Source organism: Coregonus clupeaformis, chromosome 7 (assembly GCF_020615455.1).
Source record: "Coregonus clupeaformis isolate EN_2021a chromosome 7, ASM2061545v1, whole genome shotgun sequence".
NCBI classification, from domain to species: Eukaryota; Metazoa; Chordata; class Actinopteri; order Salmoniformes; family Salmonidae; genus Coregonus; species Coregonus clupeaformis.
The window spans coordinates 2,091,808-2,107,630 of NC_059198.1; the positions used below are offsets into that span (position 1 = coordinate 2,091,808).

General features: G+C 43.4%; 1 pseudogene; it reads right to left on the reverse strand.

Annotated features, from left to right (window-relative positions):
- Window positions 1–2,614: 2,614 nt before the first annotated feature.
- On the reverse strand, window positions 2,615–10,316 carry LOC121568731 (annotated as a pseudogene).
- Window positions 10,317–15,823: the final 5,507 nt, after the last annotated feature.

Genomic DNA, 15,823 nt, shown 5'->3' on the forward strand with positions numbered 1-15,823 from the left:
GTTATCCTACCATGGTTAAGGTTAGGATAGTGGTTAGGGAAAGGGTTAGCTAACATACTAAATAGTTGCGGAACACTTGTGGTTAGCTAAAGTTGCTAATTAGCTAAAATGCTACGGTTGTCCCACATGCGATTCGAACACGCACATTTTTTTACATTTTAGTAATTTTAGCAGACGCTCTTATCCAGAGCGACTTACAGTTAGTGAGTGCATACATTTTTCATACTGGCCCCCCGTGGGAAACGAACCCACAACCCTGGCGTTGCAAGCACCATGCTCTACCAACTAAGCTACACGGGGCAACCTTTGGGCATTCCTTAAAACTCTCAGTTGGCTCTACTTTGTGGTGTTCTGTGTAGTAAATTGTCACTACACGAAAATCCCCTATGCGACACATGCCCAGTGTGCGAGCCGCAGATAGACCTTTCTCCCCTTGGGTGCTGCCATAGAGATACGTTAGTAGTCCTAGCCCAAGAAGACTCAATGTAATTTTCCACGGATAAATCGATGTCTTATCTCTGGTAGCTTTGATTGGACTAATGTGTCAACTTCATAGTTGTTTATCATCTTCTAGCTAGCTGAAAAGTCATAAATCATGTCGACTATCAGCCGATGAACATTCAAATAAGGCCTCTGTTAAAAGAAAGAAAGCTGGAAAGAAGATTCAACCAATGGTTTGGATGGAAACAGCTGTTTTAACTAGCTATGTGTATTGTTTTTAATGATTGATGGGTGAATCCATTTGAATTCAATCACTTTTTGACAGCATCCCTTTTGATTTACACAAAACTTTCCATACATGTTTGCCCATGGAAGAATTGGTCAGAAAATGACTTTTTGGAAGTGAATGCCAAAACATTCAGGAGATACCTCACCATACCATGAGACATCCATGTCTTCATCACTGGAAAAGATAAACGGTTGAGTTTGATATCAATTGTATAATTTCTTTAAAATTAAAACATTCGCATATGTTTTACCTTAGACCCTAGGTTTTTATGTGGTGCCCGCCAACATGCTCTTGAATACAGGGTGGGTGTCATTTCAATCATATAAATATAATTCCTAGAATGGACCTATCCCTTCAGACCACTGCAATTTTAGCTGGTGCACCATTGAAGTTGAATAGAAATGTAAACTTATAATTACTACCACAAAGATAGCGGCCGGTCCAGCCACCGTCAAATGTCGACTTAAATGGACATGTCTATTCTATTATCTATATTTCTATGATTTCAATAGGTTTCCTATTAAAGAGTGACAGTAAACATTTTAACAACAGATATTCCTATTCAAGTCAACATTCTCTGATCCAAACATCTTTGTAGTACCATTTGAAAGTTGACATTTCGATTTGATTCCCATTTTAGTACATTTATCAGCCAAAACAAGACCCTGTATTTAGGAGCATGTTGTGTCTCAACCAATGGCGGGCACAACACAAAAACCTCAGATAATGTAAAATTGGGTCTAAGCTACAACATCTGCAAATATGAGTTTAAGCGTTTTTTGATCATTTATGTTTAAGGTTAAAGAAAATACATTTTGTATATATTTATTTTAATATTGTTTTTCAGGAAATTATCAAATAGTTTGACAACCCTGTTTGTAAGCTTAAAATGATATAAATCTCAACTGTTTATCTTTTCCAGTGATGAAGACATGGATGTCTCATGGTATGGCGGAGTATACAAAATAAGTAAACTTTGAGCACCTTTATCTCTTGAATGTTTTGGCATTCCGCTCCAAAAATACACTTTCTGAGCACTTTTTACATAGGTACACCCATCTAGTACCAGGTCAGACCCCCCTTTGCCTCCAGAGCAGCGATTCTACAAGGTGTCGGAAACGTTCCACAGGGATGTTGGTCCATGCTGATGCGATGGCATCACAAAGTTGCTGCAGATTGGACGGCAGTACATTCATGCTGCGAACAGCCCGTTCCATCTCATCCCAAAGATGTTCTATTGGGTTTGGTCAGCAACAATGTTCAGATACACTGTGGCGTTCAATCATTGCTCAATTGGTATCAAGGTACCTAACGTGTGCCAGGAAATCATTCCCCACACCATTACACCACTGCCACCAGCCTGTACCATTGACACCAGGCAGGATGGGTCCATGGACTCATGCTGCTTACGCCAAATCCTGACTCTGCTATCAGCATGATGCAACAGGAACCGGGATTCGTCAGACCAGGCAATGTTTTTCCACTCCTCAATTGTCCAGTGTTGGTTATTGCGTGCCCAATGGAGCCGCTTCTTCTTGTTTTTAGCTGATAGGAGTGGAACCCGGTCTGGACATCTGCTGCAATAGCCCATCCGTGACAAGGATCAAAGAGGTGTGCGTTCCGAGATGCCGTTCTACACACCACTGTGTTATTTGTAAGTTTGCTGCCCGCCTGTTAGCTTGCCCGATTCTTGCCATTCTCCTTCAACCTCCCTCATCAACAAGCTGTTTTCAACCACAGGACTGCGGCTGACTGGATGTTTTTTGTTTGTCGCACCATTCTCGGTAAACCCTAGACACTGTCGTGCGTGAAAAGCCCAGGAGGTACTGGATCCGATCATACCACGACGATCATACCACCTTCGAAGTCGCTTAGGTCACGTTTTGCCCATTCTAATATTCGATCGAACAGTAACCGAATGTCTCGATACCTGTCTGCCGGCTTTATATAGCAATTGATGTGACTCACTGTTGATGTGACTCATTTTCGTTAACAGGGTGTACCTAATAAACTGGCCGGTGACTGTACGTATGTAAGGTTTCATTCAAATCAAAAGGGGTGCTGTCAAAAAGTGATTGAATTCAAATGGATTTACCCTGATGTCAGATATTTTTTAATAACACATGGAACTGTTACGATGCAATGGTTGAAGTGAAGGAGAAGCTTTATAAACTTTATTGCTTTATTTTTAACTGGAACATGATATTTATTCTGAATTAAAATAAACTTTGCTCTATAAAATTATGCTCGACTACCGTGGTCTTCCGTGCAATTAGAGCTAAAAAGATATTGGAAGTTGCCTATGAACCGATCATTAACAAAATATAATAATGTTTGTGTGTGTAGCGCAAACTCATTTCTGGGATTGGTTATTATGATGGTGCATTTAATGTGTGGTGGTTTAGATGCATCAACATCAACGCCACTGCTTCTCAGACCCGGCTCACAGCACAGAGCTGGTGAGGTGAAGGATTGAGGGTCAACCCCAAGGATGGTGTGAGGTCCAGATCATCCTCTGTTACTCCAGGAGGAGGAGAGAAATGAAAGTGCTGCAGGAGGGAGGTGAAGAAGAGGAAGAGCTCCATCCTGGCCAGACCCTCCTCCAGACACACCCTACGACCTGCGAGAGAGACCAAAGATATAGAAAATAGCATGAAGTCTGTCCAAAAGGCTACCACAATTTCTCTACTTCTTGCAATGAAGTAATTAGCTAAATAATTCAGTTAATATACCTGCAGAAAAGGCCATGAAGGCGTCCCTCTTGATGAATCGTCCCTGCTCATCCAGAAAGTGGGAGGGGTTAAAGGTGCGGGGGCTCTCCCATTCGCTATCGTCCTGTAGGACGGACGTCAGTAGAGGAATCACAGACGTCCCCTGCAGTGAGAGTGAAGCATAGGACACTGTTATATTCAAAGTAAAAGTTATTAAACTTGGTTCAATAAATGAAGTGCACACTCCGAACGAGTGGATTACAATAATTTCAGCCTTATTTTATTTATTTTATTAGACAGCCATGTACAGTATCTGACCTTTTTGATGAAATATCCCTGGAAGGTAACGTCTCAGCTGGTGGTGTGAGGGATGGCCATGGGTGCAATGTTGGCCAGTCTCTGGATCTCATGGATCACTCCATCAGTGTAGGGCAGGTTCTTCCTGTCCTGACGACTTCCTATAACCCTGCTTATCTCCTCTTGGACCCGGTCTTGAAAAAAGACAGGAAAAGTGCCACTGTTACTCTAACCCAGAGGTGAAAGGTTAATCTGAATGATCTTTAACCTGGTATGTGGTTCAATCTGAGACAGAAAGGAGGGAGGGGTTGGAGTTAATGCATTGAAACTTAGAAACCTTAGTTAATGTTGATCCTTTATTAACTCAACCGTCTCAATCTAGTTCATAACCTCTGCTTCAAGTTAGCCCTTTGTCTAGTTTACAACTTGTAACACCATGAGTGCTTAGTGTTTTGTGTCTCTGTGTGTGTTTGTGTGTTTGTGCGTTTGTGCATCACAGGCGGTTGCTGGCATCTTAATTGGGGAGGACGGGCTCATAGTAATGGCTGGAACGGAACAAATGGAATGGTATCAAACACATGCATTTGATAACATTCCATTAATTTCATTCCAGCCATTATTATGAGCCGTACTACCCTCGGCAGTCTCCTGTGGTGTGTGTGTGTGTTTCTATCAAACCTTATCCTGTATATGGGGGTACTTGGCCATTAGCAGCAGACGCCAGCGCAGGGTTGTCCCGGTGGGGTCGGTACCAACAGAAAACAGGCTAGCAACACTAAATACCAGGTTGTTGTCACGGTAGAAAGAATCCATATTGCCAGATTCCTAACAGATACAGACCCGCAGATGACATGAATGATGTACAACAGTTACTTAAGGAGCTGTTATAAGTCATTCACAGATAATGACTAGTTTTATCCTCCCTCCTCTGGCATTCAGTCATATGCATAATGGGCACACACTGGATGAATCAACGTTGTTTCTACGTAATTTCAATAAAATTACGTTGAACCAATGTCAAATACACATTGAAAGCAGACGCTTTTATCCAAAGCGACTTAGTCATGTGTGCATACATTTTTACGTATGGGTGGTCCCGGGGATCGAACCCACTACCCTGGCGTTACAAGCGCCATGCTCTACCAATTGAGCTACAGAGGACCACAGTTGTGTTCTGCTGCAGTATCCAAGTGCACCACAGGATAGCATAATAAGTATTATAAACTGGGTACTTTGGGTCCTGGATGCTGATTGGCCGATATGATGCAGAATTACTAGTTTACCATTCTAATTATGTTGGTAACCAGTTTATAATACCAACAAGGCACCTCTGAGTTGTGGTATATTGCCAATATACCACAGCTAAGGGCTGTATCCAGGCACCCCCTTGGGACTTGCTTAATTATATTCTGTATAGTTATACTGAGCAATATTGATGCAACACTTTATTATGTATGCATGAGAAGCAGATTCTGCATGAACTCTTCATACATCCAGGGTCTGCTTTCGGGCGAGGAATGAGTCCACAAAGCCTCTACACGTCTCAGGGTTCAGAGTCTCCTTCAGGCCCCTCGCTAGTTCGGTCACCTCCATCTTCATATCAGCAACATTTTTCTTCAAACGTGTCAACCCAACCAGGGAAACATGTTGTACATTTATACAGAGATACAGGTAGAATACACATAAAACTATATTTCAATGTCTTATATTACTTTTTTATAACATTATTACATTTAATATACTATACACAACACATAACTATAATTATATTATTAAATATGTAAATGTAAATTCAATGATAGATACATTAAATATATATATTCATAAATGCAGTATGTAATTATTAGTGGTGGGCAACAATATTGATAGTTCGATATAATATCAATGTTGTTTTATATAAATATGAGCAAGGCATATTGTGATATTGGTTTATTCATCCTGTTAACCTACATTATTCTGTAAAAGAATACATTACTTTTCCTGCATAGACAAAACCCTCTCACAGACCTTTTCACAGGCTCTCAATTTAGCATATTTAATTGCCTGTTGATGGTCCATCAACTGTGGATAGGCTTCCCATGTTTTCAAACTAGTTAGGTAGGAATATGCTACCAGAAAATTCACATCCGCGGGAAGTAGGGGTCACTTAGAAATGTATTTTTTCCCCCATTTAAGATAACATCAAATTGATCAGAAATACAGTGTAGACATTGTTAATGTTGTAAATGGCTATTGTAGCTATGGAATATCTACATAGGCGTACAGAGGACCATTATCAGCAACCATCAGTCCTGAGTTCCAATGGCACGTTGTGTTTGCTAATCCAAGTTTATCATTTTAAAAGGCTAATTGATCATTAGAAAAACCTTTTGCTATTATGTTAGCACAGTTGAAAACTGTTGTGCTGATTAAAGAAGCAATAAAACTGGCCTTCTTGAGACTAGTTGAGTCTCTGGAGCATCAGCAATTGTGGGTTTGATTACAGGCTCAAAATGGCCAGAAACAAATAACTTTCTTCTGAAACTCGTCAGTCTCTTTTCTGAGAAATGAAGGCTATTCCATGCGAGAAATTGCCAAGAAACTGAAGATCTCGTACAACGCTGTGTACTACTCCCTTCACAGAACAGCGCAAAATGGCTCTAACCAGAATAGAAAGAGGAGTGGGAGGCCCCAGTGCACAACTGAGCAAGAAAACAAATACATTAGTGTCTAGTTTGAGAAACAGACGCCTCACAGGTCCTCAACTGGCAGCTTCATTAAATAGTACCCGCAAAACACCAGTCTCAACGTCAACAGTGAAGAGGCGACTCCGGGATGCTGACCTTCTAGGCAGAGTTGCAAAGAAAAAGCCATATCTCAGACTGGCCAATAAAAATAAAAGATTAAGATGGGCAAAAGAACACAGACACTGGACAGAGGAAGATTGTAAAAAAAAGTGTTATGGACAGACGAATCGAAGTTTGAGGTGTTCGGATCACAAAGAAGAACATTTGTGAGACGCAGACCAAATGAAAAGATGCTGGAGGAGTGCTTGATGTCATCTGTCAAGCATGGTGGCGGCAATGTGATGGTCTGGGGGTGCTTTGGTGGTGGTAAAGTGGGAGATTTGTACAGGGTAAAAGGGATCTTGAAGAAGGAAGGCTATCTCTCCATTTTGCAACGCCATGCCATACCCTGTGGATTGCGCTTGATTGCAGCCAATTTCCTCCTACAACAGGACAATGACACAAAGCACAGTTCCAAACTATGCAAGAACTATTTAGGGAAGAAGCAGTCAGCTGGTATTCTGTCTATAATGGAGTGGTCAGCACAGTCCCTGGATCTCAACCCTATTGAGCTGTTGTGGGAGCAGCTTGACCGTATGGTACGTAAGAAGTGCCCATCAAGCCAATCCAATTTGTGGCCGGTGCTTCAGTAATCTCTTCAGATTATCTCAACAAATTGACAACTAGAATGCAAAAGGTCTGCAAGGCTGTAATTGCTGCAAATGGAGGATTCTTTGACGAAAGCAAAGTTTGAAGGACACAATTATTATTTCAATTAAAAATCTTTATTTCTAACCTTGTCAATGACTACATTTCCTATGTATTTTGCTATATTTCCTATTCAAACTCATTTCATGTATGTTTTCATGGAAAACAAGGACATTTCTAAGTGACCCCAAACTTTTGAACGGTAGTGTATATTTTAAAAAATATGCCATATTTTTTCACAAAAGTAGTGCACTGGGCCTTTAATAGTCCTCTATTAGATGACCGATGTAGCCGTCTGCAGCGCAGGGGGAAAATGCTTTCAATTTTGTCAAATTTTTTCCCTAGTTTTATTGATTTGCACTGAAACAGCCATTATCTATTGAGAAAGTAGAGTAAAAACAGGATGGACTGAATGAGCAGACTGTACCTGGATTGATGCAGAACCTGTAAGGTGTATGGTCTCATTGGTCCTATCTGCCATGCCTGTGAATAGGGGGTCAGTGTATTCAAACCTGCTGCCATAGACAATGGCCGAGATTATGTTGGAGACGGCATAAATCACAGGCTGTGCTGTGTCAAATGCCTTACCTGCGATAGACAAAACATCTAATCAATTACAAAATAAGCTTTACAGAAATACATCATGCTACTTCTACTACTACAGTGTAGAGATACCTATATTGCTCTTACCGTCATGTTTTTCAAACACTTCAATCAGGTAAGGAATTTCCTCTAAGATTTTGTCTTCACTCCCTTTGTTGCCCATCCCAAAGTCTCTAAGGTTCGTCATGTGTCTCCATTGGCAAACAGAATCCCTGTAAAGAAGGTAGTTTGTTTCCTTGACAATTCAAAGTGTAATAATATAATAATAATAATAAATAAATAATATAGAATTCACAATAATATGCCATTTCATAATTAATTGATTCATTCATAATAATTAACATGTACCAAGAAAATGAATAATCTGCCAAATTATCTATGCGCCCTTTCTGGTCATGATCATCTGTAAATGCTAAGTAATCATAGACATTTATATTATTTGCAGAGGATTAGAATATAAACCTTTTGATGGACTTGTGGAACCAGGCAGATCTCTACATTCACCATTCTATTTAGCCTCAAGTATCAGTCTGGCATTCCTTCTCATTGAAACTGTTTGAACCTACAGTCTAAAATGTCTATAAATCAAAACTTAATTGTTAGCGATTGGATCACTTTCAACCAATCAGAGGAAGGCCTAATTCAAGCACAGTATTTGGCAACATTGGTTTTCATCCTAAACCCAACCACTGTTTCTGAGAGGGTGCTGATTGGAAAAGTCATTTTGTCATCTATTGGAGAAAGGCCAGGCTGATACATGCAGTAAAACAGAATGGTGAATGTAGCAATCAGGCTGGTTCCACCAGGCTAGAATAAGACTTTTAAGAGCTAGTAATGCATTTCATATCCAAATCATCTCAGTGTCTGCAATTGATTGTGTAGCTCAATAAAGTTGCTTTAAAAATGAAATGTAAGAATGGGAAGCATAGAAATAGAGCACATAGAACAGATCTACCGCTTCTTACACTTGCTTTCAATGCGAATAGCATATCTATTACTCACATTTCTATGTGAATTTGGTAAGGTCGCCCAAAAAGTTACATATTGCAGCTTTAAAGTAACTGTCCAGTGAAAATCTGACTTTTAAAAGTTAATATTCTGTTAACTTACACCCACATAATGTTGTTGACTCCTCCTTTTGTGGCCAAACATAAATTCGATAAAAAACACGACAACTTTTATCTCAAACAGACTATTTAAAAAATGCTTGCTATTTCCTCATAGAGGATGTCATCCTCTTGACGAGGATGAGCTGACCAATCAGTCGTCTACTCGCATTAATATTTTTTAGGACTGGTATAAGCCCACACGATTCTGTTGTTGTGGTACGCCCACACCATTCCAACACAGAAAAGCTTATTTTTAACATACTCAATTAAAATTGTTTTGGAAGGAAGAATATGTCACTCATATTGTAACAAATTATCGGTCATATTTCATAGATATCTGGAAACACTGGACAATTACTTTAAGATGATTTGCACATAAATCGCAAAACAAGCTAATCGAGTTCAATGTGTCAAATCGGAAAGCGGAATAACCACTTTCTTGGGTCCAAAGTGAATCGTGAAGATGGAGCCATATTTCTTGGAAAGCTGGACATATAAAGCATACATAAAGTACACAATAGACTCAGTTATGTCTCGTAATGATATATGAATAAAACTGGACATCACATATGGCTTGTTAAACAAGTTTCAGTCCAGAAACAGCCTGAAAACAGTGGTTTACAGTTGAGGTCAGACCTGGGTTGAAATACTATTCACTGTTTTTTAATTACTTACAAAAACATGTAAAAATACGTATTTAGACAAAGTTTCTTACACTATGTATTGAACCCTGGTCTGTTTTGTTAACAAGATCCCTGAAGGGATGTTCCCAGGGTGCATCTCAATAGTCTAAAGTGGCCTCATCTCTTTGCTTGCAATGCTTCGGTCACCATCACAAAGTATTTTGGCCATAGCCTGGTCCCAACAAAAAACAGATATGTGACCAGAATAGACTAAAGAATAGAACATTAAACAACATTAACCAGCTAAAAGCATGTACAATGTGCGGAAGTCCGTTCTATCAGTTTGCTTACTGAACTTTTCAAACCTGGTGAAATAGCAAGAAAACTATAAAAGTGAGATGAAACAGATAAAATCTCACAGATCATTTTTATTTATTTATTTATTTAACCTTTATTTAACTAGGCAAGTCAGTTAAGAACAAATTCTTATTTACAATGACGTCATATCAACAACCTCAACATGGTTTTCTCTGAAAGCAACGCAGGACTTCATCTTACCTCACAGAGAGTGCGGTAGGGCTCCTTGAGATCCAGCTGGAGCATGTTACCAAGCAGGAGCAGTGGCCTGGGTCCTGGAGGCTCCTTCCACTGTTCCTCTGAGTTGGAACCAGAGAACAAGAGGTAGAGGACCAGCATAAACAGCACAGCCCCCAGCAGTGTCACCGTGCTGGGAGCCTGGAGGAGAAGATCTCCCATAAGAGCCATGGATCTCCACAAACAGTGCTCTAAGATAAGACAGTGATGTGATATCGGGAAAAGTGTGTGCCCCAACACAACAACTGGCTTACATAAGTAGACACAGCCCTCTATAGGGCTCAGGTTCAGCCGAAGAGGAGGGGTTAGGTATTCAGAAAAAATTCTGTCTCATTCTAGCAGGTTTAAACAGTACAGTTCCTACAGATCATTACCACATCTAATAATGATCTATTTAACAAAACAGAGGAGGAGCGCTTCTTTGGCAATCTAAATCAGACGATAGGTGCTCTTTGAAATGGTGATGAACAGTTAAACAAGCAACAAAGTAGATTCTGGTAGTGTGAACAGTGCATAAGCATTCGCAAAACCTTTCAAAAATATAAAGGCACAGGTGTAGAAAAGTTTATACGCTTTTATTGTAAATTGGCTAATGCATGGCAAGGATAAAAAAATACTGAGTTGGCTACTATTAGCAACAAACATTTCCATTCCTCTCTCATATAACCCATTTGGAGACTTTTGCAATGCTTCCACATAATTTGTTTATTTTGAATATTTTTTATTAAAGGGTAAATAGTCAATTGCATTATCAAAGAACATAATAACTGAAGTGAGATCAGGTAAAATGGAAAACGTTTAGCAAGGAAAACAAGTGTTTCTTATTGGCTAAATTCAGGTTAGTCCCGCCCAGTTTTGGCCCGTTTGCTTCTGTTTGGTTCCTAGTAAATACAGCCCTGATAATCCCTGTGTGTTAAGTTAAATATTAGTTTACATTTTCAAATGGAGCTGTTCTTTTCATTAAACAGTATCTGTGAAAAACTAAGACCACTTGAATAATTATTTATATAAAGTGCAGCGTTCTTAATCTTACCTAGCCTGCACATGCAGCAGGAACTTTTCATTCATTTGTTATCTACAATAGACTCTGTATGCAATAGCAATATCCGATTTCACCACAGTTTGTTAATTCCAGGTCTTGTGGATATTCCTATTCAGCTGTATAAAGTCTACAAACGTATTAAAGATCCATTATGTGCATGTTTTAATTATTCACATGTAAAATGTGGCCTCATCAACACTGAAAAACAAGTTATATTTTCTTTATCATTACAACTGGAAGCAAACAGTCAATATAAATATATAATACAAAGCTGGAGATCTATTACACTTCTGTGTTGTGATACAAAAATATTATCAAAATGTATAGTTCATTGTGTATTTTTTTTCAAATCTGATATTGTCAATGTCCACAATGATCAACCAAATATCTTGCAGGGAAGATAAATTGTGGATAAGTGTCACGGTTTCGGCCGAGGCTGCTCCTCCTCCTGGTTCGGGCAGGCTTCGGCGTTCGCCGTCCCCGGAGTACTAGCTGCCACCGCTCTATGTTTCTGTATTTGATTGCTTTTGTCTGTCTGTCACACCTGTGTCTGTTTGGGTGTTGATTACGTGTCTTATAAGTTCCTTGTTTTGCTCTAGGGTATTTGTGTGTTGTTATTTTGTTGCCACTTTGTCGATGCTACGTGCTTGTATTCCATTTTGTTTCATGTTTAGTGTTTTACGCGTGTGCGTAATTTTCCCTCGCCACTTCGTGTATTTTCGAGGTCGGGGTTTTCCACTCGTGTTATTTAGACTATTAAAGTCTTGTTGGACTAACCTCTGTTTCCTGCGCTTGACTCTCCACCACATCCACATCGGTTTAGTGACAGAACAACACACCATCATGGAGTCAGCAGGAACAGCGGCGGCACCCGAATCCCTGCTGGACCGGATCAACTACCAGGACGCAATGATCCGGCAACTCGGGACCGCCATGGACGAGGTGTCCAACACTCTGTGCCGATTGGTGAATCAAGAGGTGGCCAAGGACCCTTACAACAACTCATCACCAACGGCCAGTCCTCCTCTCTCAGCACCGGAACCCAGTGGCATTCGGCTCTCGCTCCCGAGGGCATATGACGGTTCTGCAGCCGGGTGTCAGGGATTCCTCCTGCAGGTGGAACTTTACCTTGCCACCATACACCCGGCGCCCTCGGGATACGAGCGTCTCCGCCCTCATCTCCTGTCTCTCCGGCAAGGCGTTGGAGTGGGCCAACGCCGAATGGAGGGGCAATAGACGCCGCAACCATCACCTACGCGGAGTTCTCCCGCCGCTTCAGGGGCTGTCTTCGATCATCCACCTGAAGGGAAAGCGGCGGGAGAGCGTCTATTCCACCTCCGACAGGGGAAGAGGAGCGCACAGGAGTTCGCACTGGAGTTCCGGACACTAGCGGCGGAAGCGGGGTGGAATGAGAGGGCCCTCATCGACCAGTACCGGTGTAGTCTACGAGAGGACGTTCGTCGGGAGCTGGCCTGCAGGGACACCAATCTGTCGTTTGACCAGTTGGTGGACATTTCCATCCGTCTGGACACCCTGCTGGCTACCCGCGGACGTCCCGAGTGGGGGTCGTCCAGTCCACCCTCCAGCACCCCCGAGCCGATTCCCATGGAGCTCGGGGGTGCTGGCGCTAGAGAGAGGAGGAGAGGGAACCCGAGGGGGGCCATCCCCTGCACCACCTGCGGTCGTGGAGGACACACTGCGGCCAGGTGCTGGGGAGGGTCCCCTGGGGGAGGTGACAGCAGGCCACGCACTGGGGAGTCATTTCAGGTGAGTAGGCGCCCCACTTACCCAGAGCTCTCTGTTGGTCACATGAGTATTCCTGTGAGGTTTCCACAGGTGGCACCTCATTCCCAGCATAAGGCGCTAGTAGATTCAGGCGCAGCTGGGAACTTTATTGATCGGGCATTTTGTAGTAGGTTAGGAATTCCCCTTCGGCCGGTAGAAGCTCCATTTCCTGTCCACGCTTTAGACAGCCGGCCGTTGGGGTCGGGCCTGATCAGGAGGTCACAGCACCACTGACGATGACGACGCAGGGGGGTCATGAGGAGATCATTCAGTTTTATCTGATTGACTCTCCTGCGTACCCCGTGGTGTTGGGTCTTCCCTGGTTAGGCACCCATGATCCTACCATAGCGTGGCAACAGAGGGCTCTTATGGAGTGGTCTGCCCAGTGTGTAGGGAGATGTCTAGGTGTTTCCGTAGGGGCGACCTCGGTAGAGAGTCCGAACCAAGTGCCCGCACTGCGCATTCCCCCCGAGTATGAGGATTTAGCACTCGTGTTTAGCAAATCGAGGTCCGTGATCGTCTTATTTATTGGGCTCATACATCACCCTCCTCTGGACATCCAGGTATTGGCCGGACCGTGCACTGTCTTAGCATGAAATACTGGTGGCCAACGTTAGCTAGGGATGTGAGGGTTTATGTCTCCTCCTGCTCGGTGTGTGCCCAGTGTAAGGCGCCTAGACATTTGCCCAGGGGTAAGCTACATCCCCCTGCCCGTTCCACAACGACCATGGTCCCACCTATCGGTGGATTTCGTGAACAGACCTACCCCCTCCCAGGGGAATACCACCATATTGGTCGTTGTGGATCGGTTTTCCAAGGCCTGTCGTCTCCTTCCCATGCCGGGTCTCCCTATTGCCCTACAAACCGCTGAGGCCCTATTTACCCATGTGTTCCGGCACTATGGGGTCCCCGAGATATTGTGTCTGACCGAGGTCCCCAGTTCACTTCCAGAGTTTGGGGAGCGTTCATGGAACGGTTGGGGGTCTCGTAAGCCTTACCTCGGGGTACCACCCAGAGAGTAATGGGCAGGTGGAACGTGTCAACCAGGATGTGGGTAGGTTTTTGAGGTCCTATTGCCGGGACCGGCCGGAGGAGTGGTCTAGGTTCATCCCCTGGGCAGAGATGGCCCAGAACTCTCTCCGCCACTCCTCCACCAACTTAACACCTTTCCAGTGTGTTTTAGGTTATCAGCCGGTCCTGGCACCGTGGCACGAGAGCCAGATCGAGGCCCCTGCGGTGGACGAGTGGATTCGGCGCTCGGAGGAGACGTGGGACGCTGCCCATGTCCATCTGCAGCGTGCCATCCGTCAACAAAAGGCGAGCGCCGATCGCCACCGCAGTGAGGGACCGGTGTACGCACCGGGAGATCGAGTCTGGCTCGAAACCTGCCCCTCCGCTTGCCCTTCCGGAAGCTGGGTCGGCGGTTTGTGGGGCCCTTCAAAGTCCTGAGAAGATTGAACGAGGTGTGTTACAGGTTACAACTGCCTATAGAGTATAAAAATATTAACCCCTCGTTCCATGTGTCTCTTCTCAGGCCGGTGGTAGCTGGCCCACTCCAAGAAGATGAGATAGGAGAGACCCCTCCGCCCCCTTTGGACATCGAGGGGGCCCCGGCGTACCGGGTCCGGACCATCTTGGACTCGAGGCGCCGGATGAGTGGTCTCCAGTATCTCGTGGAGTGGGAGGGGTACGGTCCGGAGGAACGGTGCTGGGTGCCCAGGAGGGACATACTCGATCCATCCCTCCTGACTGAGTTTCACCGTGGGCATCCCACGCGCCCGGGTCCGCGTCCTCCTGGCCGTCCCCGAGGCCGGGGTCGGCGCACGGCTGGAGCCGCGCGTCAAGGGGGGGGTACTGTCACGGTTTCGGCCGAGGCTGCTCCTCCTCCTGGTTCGGGCAGGCTTCGGCGTTCGCCGTCCCCGGAGTACTAGCTGCCACCGCTCTATGTTTCTGTATTTGATTGCTTTTGTCTGTCACACCTGTGTCTGTTTGGGTGTTGATTACGTGTCTTATAAGTTCCTTGTTTTGCTCTAGGGTATTTGTGTGTTGTTATTTTGTTGCCACTTTGTCGATGCTACGTGCTTGTATTCCGTTTTGTTTCATGTTTAGTGTTTTACGCGTGTGCGTAATTTTCCCTCGCCACTTCGTGTATTTTCGAGGTCGGGGTTTTCCACTCGTGTTATTTAGACTATTAAAGTCTTGTTGGACTAACCTCTGTTTCCTGCGCTTGACTCCTCCACCACATCCACATCGGTTTAGTGACAATAAGCTTGATATTATATTATCATCTCCTCTTTTTTTAAGACAAAGTTATTGAACGATATTAATAAAAATAAAAAATAAAAAATATAAGTATTCACCCCCCTTGGCATTTTTCCTATTTTGTTGCCTTACAACCTGGAATTAAAATTGATTTTGGGGGGGGTTGTGTCATTTGATTTACACAAAATGCCTACCACTTTGAAGATGCAAAATATTTTTTCTTGTGAAACAAACAATAAATAAGACAAAAAAACAGAACTTGAGCGTGCATAACTATTCACCCCCGCCCCCAAAATCAATACTTTGTAGAGCCACCTTTTGCAGCAATTACAGCTGCAAGTCTCTTGGGGTATGTCTCTATGAGCTTGGCACATCTAGCCACTGGGGTTTTTGCCCATTCTTCAAGGCAAAACTGCTCCAGCTCCTTCAAGTTGGATGGGGTTCCGCTGGTGTACAGCAATCTTTAAGTCATACCACAGATTCTCAATTGGATTGAGGTCTGGGCTTTGACTAGGCCATTCCAAGACATTTAAATGTTTCCCCTTAAACCACTCTAGTGTTGCTTTAGCAGTATGCTTAGGGTCATTGTCTTGC